The sequence below is a fragment of the Hyalella azteca genome, unplaced genomic scaffold (assembly GCF_000764305.2).
Source record: "Hyalella azteca isolate HAZT.00-mixed unplaced genomic scaffold, Hazt_2.0.2 contig14391, whole genome shotgun sequence".
Taxonomy (NCBI): domain Eukaryota; kingdom Metazoa; phylum Arthropoda; class Malacostraca; order Amphipoda; family Hyalellidae; genus Hyalella; species Hyalella azteca.
In genome coordinates, this window is record NW_025944279.1 from 7,065 (window position 1) to 25,731 (window position 18,667).

An 18,667-nucleotide genomic window follows, 5' to 3' on the forward strand; every position below is an offset into this window, starting at 1 on the left:
CGGTTTCTTACAGTTCGGTCACAGACGTTAACTCCAGTTTCCTCCCATTCGTTCCTAATTTGTTTTGTTGTGCATTTTCGGTTTTTGAGACATATTGCTTTAAGTTTTCTGTCTTGACGCTTTGATGTCTTCCTTGGTCTACCAGTATGTTTGCCTTTAACAACCTTCCCATGTTGTTTGTATTTGGTCCAGATTTTAAACACAGCTGACTGTGAACAACCAACATCTTTTGCAACATTGCGTGATGATTTACACTCTTTTAAGAGTTTGATAATCCTCTTCTTTGTTTCAATTGACATCTCTCGTTTTGGAGCCATGATTCATGTCAGTCCACTTGGTGCAGCAGCTCTCCATGATGTGATCACTTCTTTGTAGATGCAGACTAACGAGCAGATCTAATTTGATGCAGGTGTTAGTTTTGGGGATGAAAATTTACAGGGTGATTCCATAATTTTTCCTCAGATTTTGAAATGACTTTAGTTTTGTGTCATGTCTGTGATCTGCTTTTTTCTACAAAGTTAAACAATTGAATGAACATCCTCCGAGGCCGGTGATTCCATAATTTTTGCCAGGGTTTGTATTAGGGCACTCTTTTGTTTCTCATCGTCTGTGGTCATAATGAAGGTAACTGGCACTCTGCTACTTGATAATAATAATAACCTACCTAATGCTATGTTAAAATTTATGAAAAAGTAAGGATAAGATGATTTTTTAGTTTTTATGATGAGGTGTTGATTTAGTTGAGGTGATGATTTAGGCGTAATGACAGTTGTAAGCGTTCCTTTGACTTGAAGCCACATTCAACTTGCAAGCTTCAATAATCCTTCTTTCATTCACCCTTTTGCAGTTGGTGCGGGCATTCAGGAGATGCAGTGGGAGAATATAACGTTCAGCCGAATATAACCTTCCTCTTATCCGCCATTATGCAGTTGGTGCGGGCATCTGGTCGGTGGGCGGAAGCGTGCTCGTCAATTGGAAGCAAGACGCACTCCTGCAATGCCGCACCGTCGGCGTGCCGGAGCCCTCCAGGACCTGGACCCGCGGACCGGAGCGCGTCGCCCTAAACTCCCCGGGGTGCGCTTGCCAGGTTTAACGACGCATTACCGCATAAATTTCTAATTTGTGATTAACAATTTCTAATGTTCAAAATATCTCATTGTAATTAAATGACATGGAACGTTTTTATAAAACTTAAAGTCCTTCACGTGAATTTAATGTTGATGAATATTAATTGAAAAAAATCACCATTTAGTTGCTTTCGTTGCATTTATATAATGATCCTGTTTCTAGAAAGAATATTCAAAAGTAAACTAGAAAATATCGTGTGAAATATTGATATAGTAGATAGTGCATGATAGTTAGGATTTATTCATATGAGACGTATCTTGCTAGTCTCGAAATTCAATGATGGACTGCATTAGATTGCAATTTTCATATGATCTGCAGTAGGAATACAAAGGCTTCGTGTCAAATGCCTCATTGGCTGCGCATTCTACAATTCGCAAATCTTTTCCCTTGTAACTTTGCCTCCGGCGATGTATCTTTGCCTCAACCTCGCGACTAGCTCGTCGAAATGCCTCCATGCTTATATATCTTGTTAATAATCAATAATAAGCATTGCTTGTTTGAGCGCAACACTAATATTCACCATCCGTCCGAGCTTTGATCATGGAAATATTTTCTGAGAATCCTGTACATGAACTAAAATTGTGGAATACTGTGCAAGAACTAAAAAATACTGTGCATGAACTAAAATATTTAGAAGGATTATCTTCGACAAAATTTCTAGATTTCAGTTTTTTATTCTACAGGCTGATGGTTGATAACAACGGCTCGTTAGTTATCAGCTCCGTGGACCGCAGCGCCAGTGGTCTTTACACCTGTACAGCGTCCAACATACACGGCACTGATGCCATCACCTACAATGTCATAGTTAGAGGTGAAGGTGCTGGAATATTTACTTGAAGTAACACTGAAAGTAAGAGACTTCGATTGGGAATTGGCAACCAATGAACTTGAATGCAAATTTTAGGGAAGATTTTTTCTAATCTTGAGAATGGCCGAGCTAAAAAGTACAATCACAGTTATAAGCTTATAACGGTTCTTGGTGTTAGTAAGCAGTTAAAAATCATCCCGTAATCTACTTAGTGTGAATATTATATCAATATAATAATTCAGATAATATCCATTTTGTTCAACAGTGCCTCCTCTTCCACCTAAATTGCACGTCACTGAAACAACAGCTTCGTCCATACGTCTGCAATGGGACGTGGAAGACGAAGGCGGTTCTCGCGTTACGCTCTTTAACTTGTACTACAGGTAAACTTCTCGGACATTTACCTCGCGTTGGTTCTTTTCTGTACTACAGGTAAATTTCTCGGACTTTTACCTCGCGTCGGTTCTTTTCTGTACTACAGGTAAATTTCTCGGACTTTTATCTCGCGTCGGTTCTTTTCTGCCCAATGATGACTATAATTGTAATGAAACTCATCTTGATTCTTACCACACTCAGCCACTTGCTATTACTAGTGCTACTTATCGTAGTTCGTTTGCTGTCGTTTCTCACATAGAATGTTCCGCCCAAATGAATAATTGTTCAACTGCTGATAATGTCTCTAAAAGTATTCTCTGTTCCACTACATTACTAATAATCATGTCAGCTTCTGTTCTATATTCATTATTGTAACACGGTAGTCTTCCGTACTAGTCGTTTGCATTGTCAATTGTAGGACTGCTAACGGCGAGGCTGTACAACTGGCTGTACAAGACAACAGCCATACAATCTACGGTCTCGAGTGCGGGACAGAGTACATCTTCTACATCACTGCACACAACGATATAGGTAATGCTGTTAGGGTACGTAGTGTAATAGCACTTTTTTACAGTTAGACATTTGGATTTTTGGTTTTAAGTCACCTCGGACGTGACCTCGTTCTGATAAGCACCGAAACTTGTTCAGTGCTATATGATCCACCACGGAGGTACGCGTTACTTTATCATTTGATCTGTTTATTTTGTGATAATTTTTCTGTTATAATTCAGTGGTGATGTTTAGATTTGTTCATGATTATGGTTATCAGTCTATAATTTATTTATCTGGCTTACGTAATATTCTTTTGTTGCTCAAATATTGCTAGTTCTAAATTTTCGCTTATTTCTTAATTTCAGAAAGGCTCCGAATCTTGAGACCGAAAGTAAGAACTTGAGCAAAGGGAACACACGGTTATATTTTGTCTTTATTTGTATTTGTCGTTTGCTTATTNTTATATATTATTTATTTATCGAATGGGCCCCGACATATTTGGTGCCGTGCCAGTCGTTCACGTAACTGGGTAGAGTAAAGTTAAGTTCCCATACCGTGCGTTTTCGGAGCCTTATTTCGTGTGGTGGATTCCATTGATCCAGGCAGCTGACTGTTGCACTTAGAATTGCCTGCCCTGTCGTCCAAGCGATCTGAGTCCTTGAAATGGCAAGTGCAACTTTCAATGATGATGCTGCGGCTAATCAAGAAGAGAATGATTTTATTCAAGAAAATCTTGAACATTTCAATAAATTTTTCTCACGTCTCAAGTTGAGGGAAGAATCTTTACCTCAAGAGTCCATTGATTCGTTGTGCCTGTTTAAGGATTACTGGGTGCATTATTTTATTGGAGACCGTCCCGTGAAGCGTAACGGGAAAGCCGAGAAACGTGATTTGCCCGGTAGTGTAACTGATAAGTCAACTGGAGCAATATCAAAGGGACATGTACGCCTTTCCTCGGATAAGTCCACGGAAGGCAGCATCAGCGACACGTCAGGCGACGAAAGTGACTATTCGAGCGAGGAAGATGTGCGGCAGCCTACCCGGGCTGGACGCAGCAGGAAAACCGCGCAGCTCGATCGGATGAACGTTGACGGTTGGAGAGACGTGTTCGAGAGACTGGATGGGAGGAAGGTGCCAGCGTTGGAGAAATATGACGAGGATTCGGGACTGCCTCTGAAGAAGTACTTCGTGAAGTTTGAAGCGTACTGTAAAGGAAACTTCAGAGGGAACCGTGACTCATGGATTGGAGAGTTGGAGAAGCAAATGCAAGGCAAGACCCTGAAGGCGTTCGAATCGCTACGTGATGTTGACGATTCATATGAAGACCTGAAGGCGAAGATTTGTCAGTGGCACGAAGACATGCGAGATCTCCGCAAAGAGAAGAATAGACGGTTGTTCAAGAAGGCGCGTCGAGATCCAGAAGAAAGCACGTTTCTATTTAGTAGCCGCTTGCAACGCCTCTTCAAGCTCGCATATCCCAGGAAAAGTTCATCAAATAGCAAGGAACTCCGGGACAAATATATCAGCAGCGTACCGAAGAAGTTTGCTAGTTTGCTCAAATCGCAAGTCATGACCTGCAAAATGAAAGACCAGCCCGTGACGTACAAAATGCTGCAGAAGTGTGCTCGTCACTTTGACGTGGAGAAGGACAGAGAGGATCAGGAGAGCTCAGCGGACGAAGTCGTTATTAACTTAGGATTGGGCAAGAAGATGAGAGATGCAGCAATTCAGCATGCACCTGCACGTGTCAACGAGCCGCGCAACTTCCGGCAGTACGGTGATACTCGTCCTCGTCCCCACTGGTCAGAAGAGCAGCACGGAGCCCAAGACCGTAGACTTGGGAGGAGCAGTAACCAGTCTGTGCGAGACATCCAGAAGTCACGCTGGTACTCTGGTTTGCAGCGACCAGCTGGTTCGGGTGACCGTGCCTGTGATTTTTGTCACCGTCTTGGACACGTGAGCCACGAGTGCCGTAGTCGTTTGGGACTTTGTTTCGTGTGTGGCTCAGGCGCTCATTTTCTGCGAGACTGCCCTGATTACAACCGACCTCGTACCAATGTGTTCAGAGCTCGGTCCTCATCACAGCCAGCACGCCCTCGTGTTGTTCCTGTACCTGTAGTGAACCAGCCTGGAAATGCTTCCGCAGCGAACGGGAGGCAGTTAAACTTACGCGCCCCAGCACAACCGAGGTAAAGTTGGGGCAACGCGCTCAGGAAGTTTCCTCGGAATGTTCAGCTGTCCCAACTAGTAACCGTTTTCAACTTCTTGAAGATGAAATGGACTTGGCCGTGGAGAGCATTGAGGAAAACCATGACCAGAACGAGAGTGAGCCGTCAGCAGGGACGGACATGTATCAGCGTGCGACATCTCCAGAAACCCTGAATGAGCCTCAGGTCGTGCAAACTAATATTGCATGCCTAAAGCCTGCAACCCTCATGGTTCTCCAGTTGAAGATTGGGAGCAGTTCAGTGCGAGCCCTAATTGACAGCGGTGCGTCTGAGAACCTCGTGAAGGAGAGCGTCATCCCGCCTGCCAGTGTTATCAGTACGAGCAGCCGTCCAGCCGTTGTGAGAGGCTTGGGCAAATCGCAGGTACGCACGCTTGGGCGCACGACGATTCCGCTGGATGTCTTCGGTGAGCTCATTAACACTCCCGCAACAGTTGTTCCATGTGATACAATTGACTATGATGTTATTTTAGGCATTCGGTTTTTCAAGGATAAACGTGTTTTACTCGATTTAGCTAAGAGACGATTGTCAATTTTGAATAGGGACCAGTCTAGAGTTGATTTTTATTTCTCGTTCGATAATGTTTTAAAATCTGTCGTTTATGAAAAGTATCCCGTGTATTCAGCAGTTGCAACTAGGTTAGACAATAGTGGAGTTGTAGTTCCAGTAAAGGTAAATTTTCATTCATTGCTGAGTGATTTGGGAAGCAATGAGTATCTTTATGAGGGTAAGAAAAAGCACGGTGTTCATGGTGTAGATGGCGTGCTTGCCCTGAGTGGCAATGAACCAACAGTTGTTATGTATTCGGCAGGCAAAGATAGTAAGTTAATTAAAGCAGGCGAACAAATAGGAACGGTGTCAACTATGGTTGAATTGGAATCAGAATTGGAGGAAGACGAGCCGCGTACGAAGTGGACCTTAGATGATTTAGATCGCAAGGCAAAAATAGGCGAGGATCTAGATGACAGGCAGAAGAGGTTAGTCTGTGANCATCCTAACAGCAGTCAGAGAAAAGTTCGACGTGGGCCCGCTCCTCGCTCGCGTCACAGCTCAGTGACCCTCGGAGTCGGTGTAGGCCACCATCAGAGGCGTTAAGGTCGGGGCCCTGATCATTGACATGAAACCATTCCCTGTTTTTAATTAATAAAATCAATTCCTTATTTTTGTTGGAATGGTGAGTGTGGGAGGCCTTTAAAAAAAAAAAAAAAAACGTAGAAATTCGTGTTCACCATGGGGCGAAGTGGCCGGTTATTTATAAGGTAAATCAGAATGATGATTATCCTATCATTAACTTGCAATGTATTTCAGGAATTCATTTTAACCCTTTGAATGACAAGAACCGAACAAATTTTTTACCTGATAATAAGAATGTGAATTTTGTTGATAACCGTCCAGATTTAAATTGTGTAACAGCTGCTAGTGTGGAGAGCAAAGCCAATCCATGTTCATATGACAGAGACTGTAGTCACATTTCATTACCTCTTGGCGTGTGTATAATAGATGTTTTTTCTGTTAAGTTGTGTGCGCTAGTCGATACCGGGGCACAAATTAGTCTGTTAAGCATGAGCGCGTTGAAACTATTGTCGAGTAGAAATGTTCATTTGAATTTTCGTGCTTTAGACGGTAAGGCAGTGAACGGAATAAGTGGTACAGAAACGAAATTGCTTGGTGTAGTAGACTTGCAACCATCTTTGCTAGGATGTCCGATTGACGAGCCGTTGCCTTTTGCTGTCATAAGTGCCGATGATATGCCGTGTTGTGCAATACTGGGTGCCAATTTTATTGTCCGTAGCAAACTTGTTCTTGATTTTAATGAGCGTTTTATGAAATTTGATTCTGGGTCAGGACGTGTAGACGTCCCTTTGCATTTGTGTACCGATGCGAATTGTGTCAACGTAAGTTACCGGTACGTGCTGGCATATCACGCCAGTGACAGCAGTCTGAGACAGTCATCTGGAGACGAGGATACCGATGAGAGTGTCAATGTTATAGATGGCATGGAACGATTCCAATGGCAGATTTCTCGCAATGACCTGGTAATGTTACAGAATCGTGACCCAGAAATTTCGCAATTAAAGGTCAAGGTAGTGGATAATGTACCTGTCAAGTTTTGGCGCGAGCGAGAATTGCGGCGCTTTAAAACTAATTGTGAATCTTTGCGTGTTGTGACAGATTTGCTTGTAATAGACCGAAATTATTCCGTACCTGTTGTACCATTTTCTTTATTAGTTGACATTGTGTTTAAAGTTCATGTAAAGTTGGCTCATATTGGCAGAAACAAGTTGATTTCAATAGTAGGCAGACAATATTTTCACCCTTCACTCAGTCGTGTTGCTGCAGATATTTGCTCTTCTTGTGTTCATTGTCAGCTATACAAAGTATCTTCGCAGTTGAAAACGCCGCCAACCATCAAAATTAAGTCCTTGTTCCCTTTTGACCTGGTAGCCATGGATTTGCTTCAATTTCCAAAGTCGTCAGCCGGTCACGTGGCTGCTTTAGTTGTAGTTGATCATCATTCTAAATTTTTATTTGCAGTTCCGTTGAGAGATAAAAAGTCATCATCTGTGTGTAAGGCTGTATGTGATAGTATTTTGCCGCATATTCTTCGGTTACCGTCCAGGGTGTTGACTGATAACGGACCAGAATTTCGATCGAAGGAATTTAACGATGTTTTAGCTATGTATAACATTTCACACGTATATTCAACTCGGTACAGAGCAAGCGGAAACGGAGCAGTTGAGCGATCGAATAGAACTATTACAGAATTTTTAAAAGGTATTGTTAACGAAAACGTAAGGTCGTGGCATGTTGCGTTGAATAAGGCAGTTGTCGTGTACAATAATACGTGGCATGTTCAAATTAATGATACTCCTTCCAATTTTATTTTGCATAAAGCTCACAATACTGATGTTACCATTCCATTTGATTCAGCAACTGTAAACACCTGGAAAGATGCGCACCCTCAGTTTAAGTCATTTTCATGTGGTATGAAAGTAGCAGTCAAAGCAATTAGAATTGGGAACCAATTGTCGTATAAATTAGGTAGGAAGTTCAATGGCCCATATACTGTATCCAAGGTGCAGAGTAACGGTGTGACGTACGAAGTAACTGATGATTCTGGTGATGTGTTGAAAGTGCATCATAAGCAGCTGAAACCGTGGGTCAGTCCTCCTCAGTACCTCCAGCGATATATGGATGAAACTGGTGACCCTAATGTGCATGTGAATGTCGATCATGGTGTTGATGATGAGGTCAATGATTTTTCGGAATATGACAGTACTCATAATGATGTCGAATTTTCACCGACCGCATCGAGCGATAGCGACTATCCCGAGGATGATGCGAATGATGTGGATAATGGTAACAACGCGAGTGGTGCAGGTGATGTCGTGAGTGACGATTATTTGGAGGATGAACGTGTGCCTGAACGTGTGCCTGAACGTGTGCCTGAACGCGTGCCTGAACGTGTGAATGATCCTGACCTAGTGAAGGCATTTTACGAGCTGAAGACAAGATATATCCTTTACGTCACTTCAAAAGATCTGGATGCCGACGTAGTACCCGAACGTCAGCCGCTTTCCAATGGTGAAAGAAGTTCACTAGATTCGGCCTTCGAGCTCGACGAGGATGAAGACAGAGTAGAAGATACTGGCCTGGATGACGTGTGTAGAGTGTCTTCTCCTCTAGAAAAAATTAACCCGACCAAGCAGTTTGATATGTCTGAGTCAATTTCAGCAATACAGGATGTTGAAAGGGAGCCGAATGACGCAGACAGTTGTGCGAGCGACAGCTTTTGGTTGTGGCTGGATCAGTCGATCTCCGACCATGAAGACGTGTCGCGTCGAGGAGCGAACGGGCCCAACAGTTTGAATGATGGCTGGATGGAAGACGTGTCGGATGTAGTTGGAAGTGATACCGTTATAATTGGAAATCCGAGGAGGAATGCTTTGGACGCAATGTCAGACGTAGTACCCGAACGTCAGCCGCTTTCCAATGGTGAAAGAAGTTCACTAGATTCGGCCTTCGAGCTCGACGAGGATGAAGACAGAGTAGAAGATACTGGCCTGGATGACGTGTGTAGAGTGTCTTCTCCTCTAGAAAAGATTAACCCGACCAAGCAGTTTGATATGTCTGAGTCAATTTCAGCAGTACAGGATGTTGAAAGGGAGCCGAACGACGCAGACAGTTGTGCGAGCGACAGCTTTTGGTTGTGGCTGGACCAGTCGATCTCCGACCATGAAGACGTGTCGCGTCGAGAAGCGAACGGGCCCAACAGTTTGAATGATGGCTGGATGGAAGACGTGTCGGATGTAGTTGGAAGTGATACCGTTATAATTGGAAATCCGAGGAGGAATGCTTTGGACGCAATGTCAGATCATTTGAAGCATGCGCGAGAGGTTGTGCGGAGTCAAAAGAAGGGTAAAACTGAACTTGAGCATGGAAGATGTGAACAGATGCGTACGTCTGTAGAGCCGGATGTAGGTGAAGTATCGGACGTAGTAACAGCGTTGATAGAAGGCTCGCGGGAAGGTGTGAAGACGAGATCCCGCGGCCCGGTTCAGATTCACCCCAATGTGCAGGGGGGTGTTTTGGAATATGTACTCAGTCGAGACCGTCGTAAATAGTTAAGAGTTATCGTTTTAATATGTTCGTGATTTATTGTCATTTCTGATAGCATCTAAAAAGCGTTTTATTTACTAGCTAATAAAGTTTTTACTGAATCCTGTGAAACATGTCTGGAGTTGTTTATATATTGATTCGAATGCGCAAATAAATTTTATCGAGGTTCTTCTTTTAGGCTAGGTTTGGAATTCTTGTTTTAGGTTTCATCACCCTACACGTGCACGTATATGGTTAAGTGCAATGTTATGCACTTGGTGGGGGGTGATGTAAGGGGACGTATGTTATTGTAAATATTAGATTACGTATGTTATTGTAAATATTAGATTATGGATGTTATTGTAAATATTAGATTATGGATGTTATTGTAAATATTAGATTAGTGATTTTTCTTTTAGGTTTTTAGTCACCACTGACGTGACCTCGCGTAGGAATCCACTATATCTTGTCATTCGTTTGTGCGATTCCACCACAGAGGTACGTGGTTCTTTTAGTCGTGTTTATTTTTAGTGTTGACAGTGCCCTGGTGTTTAAGTGAAGTTTTTATTGATCTTTTAGTGCATATTTGTATTTATAGTTGTTCATGTATCATATGTCATCCGTGCTGTATTTGTGCGTTTATTAGTTTATTTATTTCATTAGTTCTAATTTTGTGTTTTCGTTTTGAATGTGCAGAAAGGCTCCGATTTTAGAACTTGCTTCGATCACTAGTGAAAAATAGTTAGTTGGCCTAATGAAAGCGCACGGTTTTGTTTCGTTTATTTATTGTTTTTGTATTCATTGATAAGTGGTTTAAATTATTGTTTGTTCATTTATTCAGTTTTATTCATCCTTCTTAATGGCAATAATTATCAAGACACGATCATAAGTAAATGTCTGGTGGCCACTGACGGCTTTATTTATATATTATTTATTTATCGAATGGGCCCCGACAATAAAATTAAAAAGATCAATACGTTAGACTTCGGAGAAATCTTAGAGCTTATACTTGAGAACTTCCTAGAATTTAATGGAACGTACTATAAGGAGGAGATCGGATTATCACAGAGTTCGAAATGCTCTCCGAAGATTGCTGATATATACCTACACTCTTTGGAGAGAAACTTTGTAGACCAAATTTCCAAACTGATTGTGTATCGAAGGTACAGGGATGACATATTTATCCTAAGCGAAGCAGAAGAGAAGGATCTCAAAAGCTTCCTGGAGAAAATCAACAAAATGCACGAGTCTCTAAAATTCACAATGGAAATTAGCAATCATGAGCTTAACTTTCTTGATCTCACAATATATAAAGGGGAGAACTTCCGTAAGAACGGAGTGTTGGACACTAAAACGTACTTCAAACCTACGGAGACTTTCCAGTACATTCAGGCCACAAGCGCGCATCCCTCATTTTGTTTAAAAGGTTTTGTAAAGGGCGAAATATTAAGACATAAGCGGAACTGCAACAATGTTCCGGACTTTATGAAAACTACCCTTATTTTCTATAAATACCTGAGACAGAGAGGTTACAGCAAAGCGCTGTTTCTGGAACAACGAAATGAGGCTCTGAGAGTGGAAAACCAAATCAGAAAGATCAAAACAACGCAACCTGTTTTTTAAGACGATATATATCCCCCAAACATCAACAAATGACATGAGACGAGCTCTATGTAAACACTGGCATCAGATCGATGGAGATGAGGGTCTTCGATAACTCTTCCCGATACCGCCTATGATCTCCTATAAACGACATAAGAACCTACGTGAGTTCCTGGTGAGGTCGAAGCTTGGAAAACCAATTACAAAAAATGAAGACCTAGATATCTTAGTTAATCTCCTTTGAGCATAAATAACAACAACTAGATGAAAAAGTATCCTGAAATCAAAAGTGCCTGATGAGTAATGAAATGGCGCCATCGTCCTTGAAAATATAAATACATAAATAATGAGAAATAAAAAATTAAGAAAAGAGGTGTTGTGAAACTACTCATGATGCGAAACAAAAACTACCATGCATAAAAACCGAAATATCTAGGGTTCGTGGTATACAAGTGAAATGCACCTGAGAAACGCGAAACAAAGGGATAAACAAATAAAAAAACGCACTCATACTAACAACAAATTCGTTAAGCCTACTTTGGCGTGGAAATACCTAAAATGACATTCGGGGAGAAAGGCAGCCGGTCTCTTGGGGCATCATGCTTTATAAATCATAGCGAAGATAAATCAAACTCACTGGTGACTAGAAAACGTTTAGATGAATGCAGGTCCATCCGCAAAAATTGATAACATTTACTTTTCTAACGATTTTTGTTAAAAGTTGGAGTTTTTTGGTTCAAGGTAACAGAATTGCGCAGAACGACAAGGCAGCTATCTAAGTGGGACACGTGTGAAAAAATTAAATTGTAATACAACGAATTCACTAGTTTTTTATTCGATTTCAAGCTAATGAAATGTTCACATTGATAACCAGGAACATTTTATCAAAGTGATTTATGTTAAAATTGATGAGCTTGATCCATTGATGCATTCAATTTTATTCGCTCGGTTGCAGCTGGAGCTCGAGCGTGACGCACATGCAACGATAAGACAAAGAATTATTTTAATGCGAGGATATAATATAAGTGAGAACTGGCTTAACTGCATGCACATTTTAAATTAAATCGTTGAACGACCAAAAACTCACAGGAGAGTGGAAGTTGAAACTTATAAATTTGAAAAAGTTTACGAAAAATCTGCAAAGAGAGATATATGTAAGGATTTTTGAAGTTTGCATATTTCACTTATGAACGCTAATATAATTATGTAAATTCTGCATCGTGAGCATTCTGGAAAAAATCATGAGCACAAAATTGCTGGAAAAATTAAAAAGAAAGTATTTTAGTTGGTTAGGTCCTTGAAAACAGGTGCGCTGATCAATGTCAAATTAGAGCGTGACGAGGATCAAAGGAAAGAGATATCAGATTTCAATTTTTTCAGAATTTGTGAAGTTAATGAGGAGTGATGAATGATAAAATAATTTTTCAATTGAATTGAATTACTGGCGGCAGCTGTTCATTAAATGACAAGAATTGACTAAAATCGATGAGCGAAAGGATGAGAGAAATAGAAGCTCAATTCTTCTCGTCTGTACTTACTAGCTGAACTATCGAATCGACTTTGAAAATTAGGAAATGAAAATTTATTAGAAATATTGGGAAATGTTTACGAAAATTGTTCGAATTATGAATTAGGAAATGATTGCTGCATGCGAAGGCGGTTACAGTCCTAGTGGCGTGGAAATCAAAACAACCCTCGCGACAGCGTACGGCTGACTGCCTAAATACCGAATTCAGCTTTTCGGCTTAACTGTTGTGCCCTCAGATTTTCATCAGAAAACGCTGATCGGTAATGCAATCCCCTTAGAGTGGCCCATTTTACCGGCACTTGTTCATTTTGGCTCTAAATTTAGTGCACGGGTCCGTTGTGGACATAGATAACTATTTGATCGACTTGACTTGGATTCAGCTGCTGCCGTCTGGTGGCATCCAAGCCGCCACATTCACTTGCACTTCATCACATCACGCGGTCTTTTTAGCTTCACTGTTTAGACCCCGACGCAAAAATATTGGTCCAACTGCTGTTACAGTGGCAGGTTAGTAAACTGGGATTTGTTCGGAAAACACTGAATTTAATTCACGTTGCAATTAGGAGAAGGTAGCTGCATACGCGGCGGAGTATCGAAGGCCCAAGTTCTGAGGAGAAAATAGATCTATAGTTAGCCGTCACGCGCCATTTTGATTGTCAGGCTCTCAACCACCATACCTACTGAGCTTTATCCTACATCGAGGGAATATATGGTATTTCCTCACCTGCTTTTTGATTCGTAGAATTATGAATGAAACGATTTCTGCTTTAGTTCTTGTGACGAACTAATCTTGAATCCCCGAATAGCCAATTGATCGCGTCACCTCAGAAGTTCGAATGGTCTAATTGTCACGTCCACCAATGACCGGAAATTAAATGCAACTTCCCTATTGGCCTGATCAGCAAAAGCTTGGACCGAGCGGATAGTTAACTCAAACAAACTTCTTAAATTTATTAATGATAACCGGCAAATTAAAACTAAACAAATCACACTAACGATTTTGCAGAGGTGCGGCATATGAATTACGCGATCTAACAAATTTAATGCGGAGGATGCTAAAGTGCGAGGAGAGCAAAATGCGAGAAGAGAGCTAGAGCATTGAGATCTGAGAATAACGCACGATCGTACAACAGAAACCAAAAGTAAATACTTACAAAGAACAAATCAATATAATCACATAAATCACAATATTTCACTATGTAGTCATATTTAAATTTTACCACTATCGCACTCAACTCACCCTGACAACTGAGACAGAATCCTAAAAGAAAGGACCCAGTATGCAAGACGGGATCGGCATCGTATCTGATGGCTGTAACCAATTCAACGTCCACATCAGGGTCGGTCCTACTTAATCTTTGTGGTCTCACAGCAAGTAGTAGAAATTTGCATTAGACTTCATTACAGTCCTTTCATATACTTTTCTTAGAATAGTCTTTCTTATAAATTACCCCAGAAAAAAATCTAACTTTACTGCCAAGAGACCGATTAGTTTGAGCCAGACGAGAAGAATATGTAGTGATTTCGGGAGTATTATTCGAATAAAACGGTTTTTATATACAGCTTGATGTTTTAATTATGTACAATTCTCACCCGTGAACCTCGTCTAAAGGTCAACGACAAACGCAGTATTTAAAAGACAACATAACAAGCAACATAAGCCAGTAAAACATGGCCAGTTATAGTAAATATAATGTCCAATAAATATTTTATTAATTTTAAGTTCTGGGAATGACAATTATTAGTACGTCATTCACGATAGTTCTAGTACGCAGCGCAAATTTCAACCAAAGCCGTCTGGCAACATCGTTAAGGTTCACAGCTTCAGGCAAGCCTATTCTACTTCTGCTGCGCTACTACAGAGGTGCCCAGTAATATCTCGTATGTTGTGTTAAAAATCAATCAATTCACTCTTGAGTAGTGATCAGTGCTAAAAATTTAATAATTGTTACATGTATATCATATGGATGTGTATTCGTTTTGTTGTTAAAAGTAGATTGCTTTTAATTTCGTCATGTTTTCATGACGACTCAGCTTACAAGGGCTAGAGAAGCTAAAATCATTATGCTAAACCACACTAAAGATTTATATTTTCATTAATAGAAGTGTCAATGTTATTATTATTTAGGTCATTATAACAACGCCATGTATAATCTGTAAGTTAGATATTTGATTTATTGAGTAATTTGAAAAAATTTGAAGTAATGTAGGTCATGAATAAACTTTGTATGTAATTCTTGTGTTAAAATTCCAGTTAGGGTTTCTTATTGAATTGTGCGATGTTTGTTAATTAACCAAAATCTGCAAAGTGCTCCTGTTAATCCTAATATTTATGATGCATTTTAACTGGAATCTTATTGTGATGGTGATTCATGATCCTGCGAACCAATCTGAATATTTAATCCGTTATAAACCAATGTACATCCTACGAGTTAAGTTTTCCGATCATTCAACTAACGTACATTGTTTTCTCAGGTCTCGCCTGTACACATTTTATTTTTACATGGTCTCATATCTATACTTCATTATCGCCCTATATACTCGCACTGTTTTCTTTACCCGTTACAATTCTCGCCATCACCCCATTTCTCATAATTAATTAGTCCCACGCTCACCTGCCTGAATAAACTAAAAGAATCAGTTATTCTTCTTTTATTACCCTTCCTACCATAGACACGGTATTAACCATTTAATTGGTAACTCGTCCATTAGTAACCCTCATTCAAATACAAAAAGAGGGACTCTGCGGTCCTAAAATCAAGAAAAAATAATCGGAATAAATAATTAAACTTTGAAACGATGAAAACATCCGATAATAGAGTTGAAATAAGTCATATGAACACTTATTACACAACTGCACGCGTGCCTGAGAATAGCGCTCTGCAGGCTAAACGCTTCATCTGTCTCGTAGGGCCACCACTCAGCCGGTCTCCAGGATTTAGTGATCATGAAATATCTCGCAGAAAATAAACACAGCTTGATGAAACTTTGCACTGCATTCATTAGGACCTAACGGTGATGTCGTTGTTATTGTTTTTCGATTTCGCTTTCGTTTCTAACTTATACGGCAGTACGAGCCAAAATTTGCAGTGAACATATTTTCTAAACTACTGACCAATTTAGTAGGTAACTTCGAATATACATTACTAATCGCCTAAAGGTGGTGTTTAGCTCGTAATGAAATGTTCAATTAAGGCTTCATCTGCAAGTTAGACGGATATACGGAGAAGTGACTAGCATTCCTGTGAGTGATTTTCAAATTTGCTGTGAGCATAAAATATCTTCAAAACTAATCATTTTTTTCGATTTCGTTTACGACGTTTAAACTATACGCGGAATCCATTTCATAAACGCAATTTTTATGAAGCTCCACCACTTCATTATTATTTGCTTTATTTCCTATTGGAGGGTAACGGGCAGGCTGAAGGTGGTACGTGACGCCTGCTGGGATAACGTCCAGTCGGTAGAGGGAACGTTCGAGGATAGCCTGTAAACTTGCGTGTCGACTGCACTGCAGGCATAGCATGCAAACTGGGTAGGTCACGTGCAGGAAGGAGGCGAAACACTCAGGATGCAAAGGTTTCTTAAAGATTGGAGGTAACGGGCGAACCGCAGAGATATCGTGAAGACTGGATGGGGACCGGGCAGGCTGACGGGGTATGTACAAACTGCTGTATTACTATATACTGACGGGGTACTTTATTCAAACTGACAGAGTACTTGATGACTGCATTGATTTGGTACAGAAGAGGGGCATCGTGCAGATAAAGATGAACGTGTATCACCCTCAGCTCTATACGTCTGGTCAAAATTGTCGCTATTACATACAGTTCAAGGTTGGGAAGACGGGTTCAAATTAGATCCTTTGCAGGTGCCTCGTCTTGACGGGAAGCAAGCTCCCGTAAAAGAACAATCCGTCCAAAAAGTGTTTATGATTTCAATCTGGACTTCTAGCTAAATAATACTGAATTTGTTTTCTGGTAATTACTGGTATTTTCTGGTAATTACTGGTATTTTCTGGTAATTACTGGTATTTTCTGATAATTACTGGTATTTTCTGGTAATTACTGGTATTTTCCGGTAATGTCTGGTGAGTTTATTGTAATTTCTTCCATACTTGATATTGAAAATTTCCAACACATACAAGGCTAGCTAAAAAACGCCCAAAGACCGAAATAATTTTTATTGTACCCTGCAATCAATTAGGGATTTTTCAGAGAAGTAGATCTGTTTCCATTTTAGTTTTACAATTTGCCGGATTTTTTAATTCATCAGATGACGGCCGGTATAATGGAAACTTAAACAACCTTGTAGGAAGCCCTGAATCGAGGTCGAACGCTGTGTTTACCGTTGACAATAATGTTCATTCGGTTGTCAGTCGACCGCGTTGTGGTGTTACCGCCGCTACACACACGTTGCATTGTATCACTGTCGTAGGTTTCACCATCTAAACTGATGACAGCGTAGGCTTTGTTGCAGTCTTTTTGGCCAGCATAATATTCTTCAACCGAAACTTCGACATTCTTTCCCAAGGGTGCCTGTAAATTGAAATAGAATGAAATGAAACAATACAAAGAAATTAAAGAAATTACAATCGAAAAAACACGGCGATTAATTTCTAGTAATATTATTAAAATATATAGTTTAACATCCATGTATCGTTCCCACACGATAAGTCTCATACAGCGCTATATAGGCTTAAAACATGTAAATAAGAAAACATTGCAGCCAACTCCCAAAAATCTGTATTGGAGAAGCAGTTTAAATCTGCGTTTCTTATAGGTGGCATGAGATCTCCAGATTTATCTGGTATAAACGATTAAATTTTTTTTGTGTTTTCTTTAAGTTTTCGAAGCTTGTGTAATAATACAATACTTAGTAGTATTTTATACCAGCAAATGATGCGATGAAAGCCACTTTCATTGCATCATTTGCTACTCCCCTACCAATGCGTGTTTGACAAGTTAGGTAGCCTACCTACATCGGAGCCATATTTTTTACAGCATTTATAAACTTCCACAGCGAATGATGATGACCAGACTGATGCGATGATATGAAAATATTCGTTTTTGCGGTGAAATGGAAAACCTGACCCCCAAGTGTCATGCAGCCATACTGCAACGCCGAGTTGACGAGCTAGTGGCTTCCATAATGTAAGACTATACGCACAACAAGCTTAAACATCAGCAGTAAAATATGTTCTTCTACCAGACGGCTTTTGAACAAGAGTACCACTTTTGGAAATAACATTTGCCAACAAAATTTGTACATGAAATTAAATTCATTTGAATTTATAAGACAATTTCAATTAGTCAGTTTGATCATTTCACAAACACGTATATAAAATACACTGGACTCAGGAAAATGTCTGATTTAAAACCGATCATTAACATTATAAAAAGAGTAGAGGCATATTTAAAGATGAATATCATAGTCTCAAAATAGTTTAAACTATTTCGTAACAAATGAAGAAAAATATATCATACTAACGTATGACCACGTACCCTCAACCACCAGTTGCAGAAGAGGCGCGATCCGAAGTCATCAGGGCCCATACCTTCAAAAAAAAGTTAAGAGATCGTAAGTTCATCAGCCAATCATTGACGGCCTTTCAAGCAAAATCCACCAATCATAGACAAGAAAATAGAGCGTAAGTACTCACGTTAACTTAGCGAATTTTGAATGTATGACCCCAGGTAGCGTTAAGGCTTGTAGTCAAAATGCAGCGAAGTCCGAGAGCGAGGTTTTCGCGACCATCGAGTAAAATCCTTGATCTGCCCAAAGCTCGGCCAGTCGCTACCCTCGAGCTTGTACTCTTTGTAATATGATATCCTAGCCAGACCCTTCTTCGCGGGAACTGGTCGCTTTCAGGTGGCCGAGGAATGGCCAACGGTCGGCTATAACTAA

General features: G+C 40.4%; 1 long non-coding RNA gene across 1 annotated transcript; it reads right to left on the reverse strand.

Annotated features, from left to right (window-relative positions):
- Positions 1–16,928: 16,928 nt before the first annotated feature.
- Positions 16,929–18,309, reverse strand: LOC125179010. Its single transcript, XR_007157117.1, has 2 exons — positions 18,265–18,309; positions 16,929–17,298 (listed from the first exon to the last, which is right to left on the reverse strand). It is a non-coding gene; the product is annotated as an uncharacterized LOC125179010 (long non-coding RNA).
- Between the last annotated feature and the right edge of the window lie 358 nt (positions 18,310–18,667).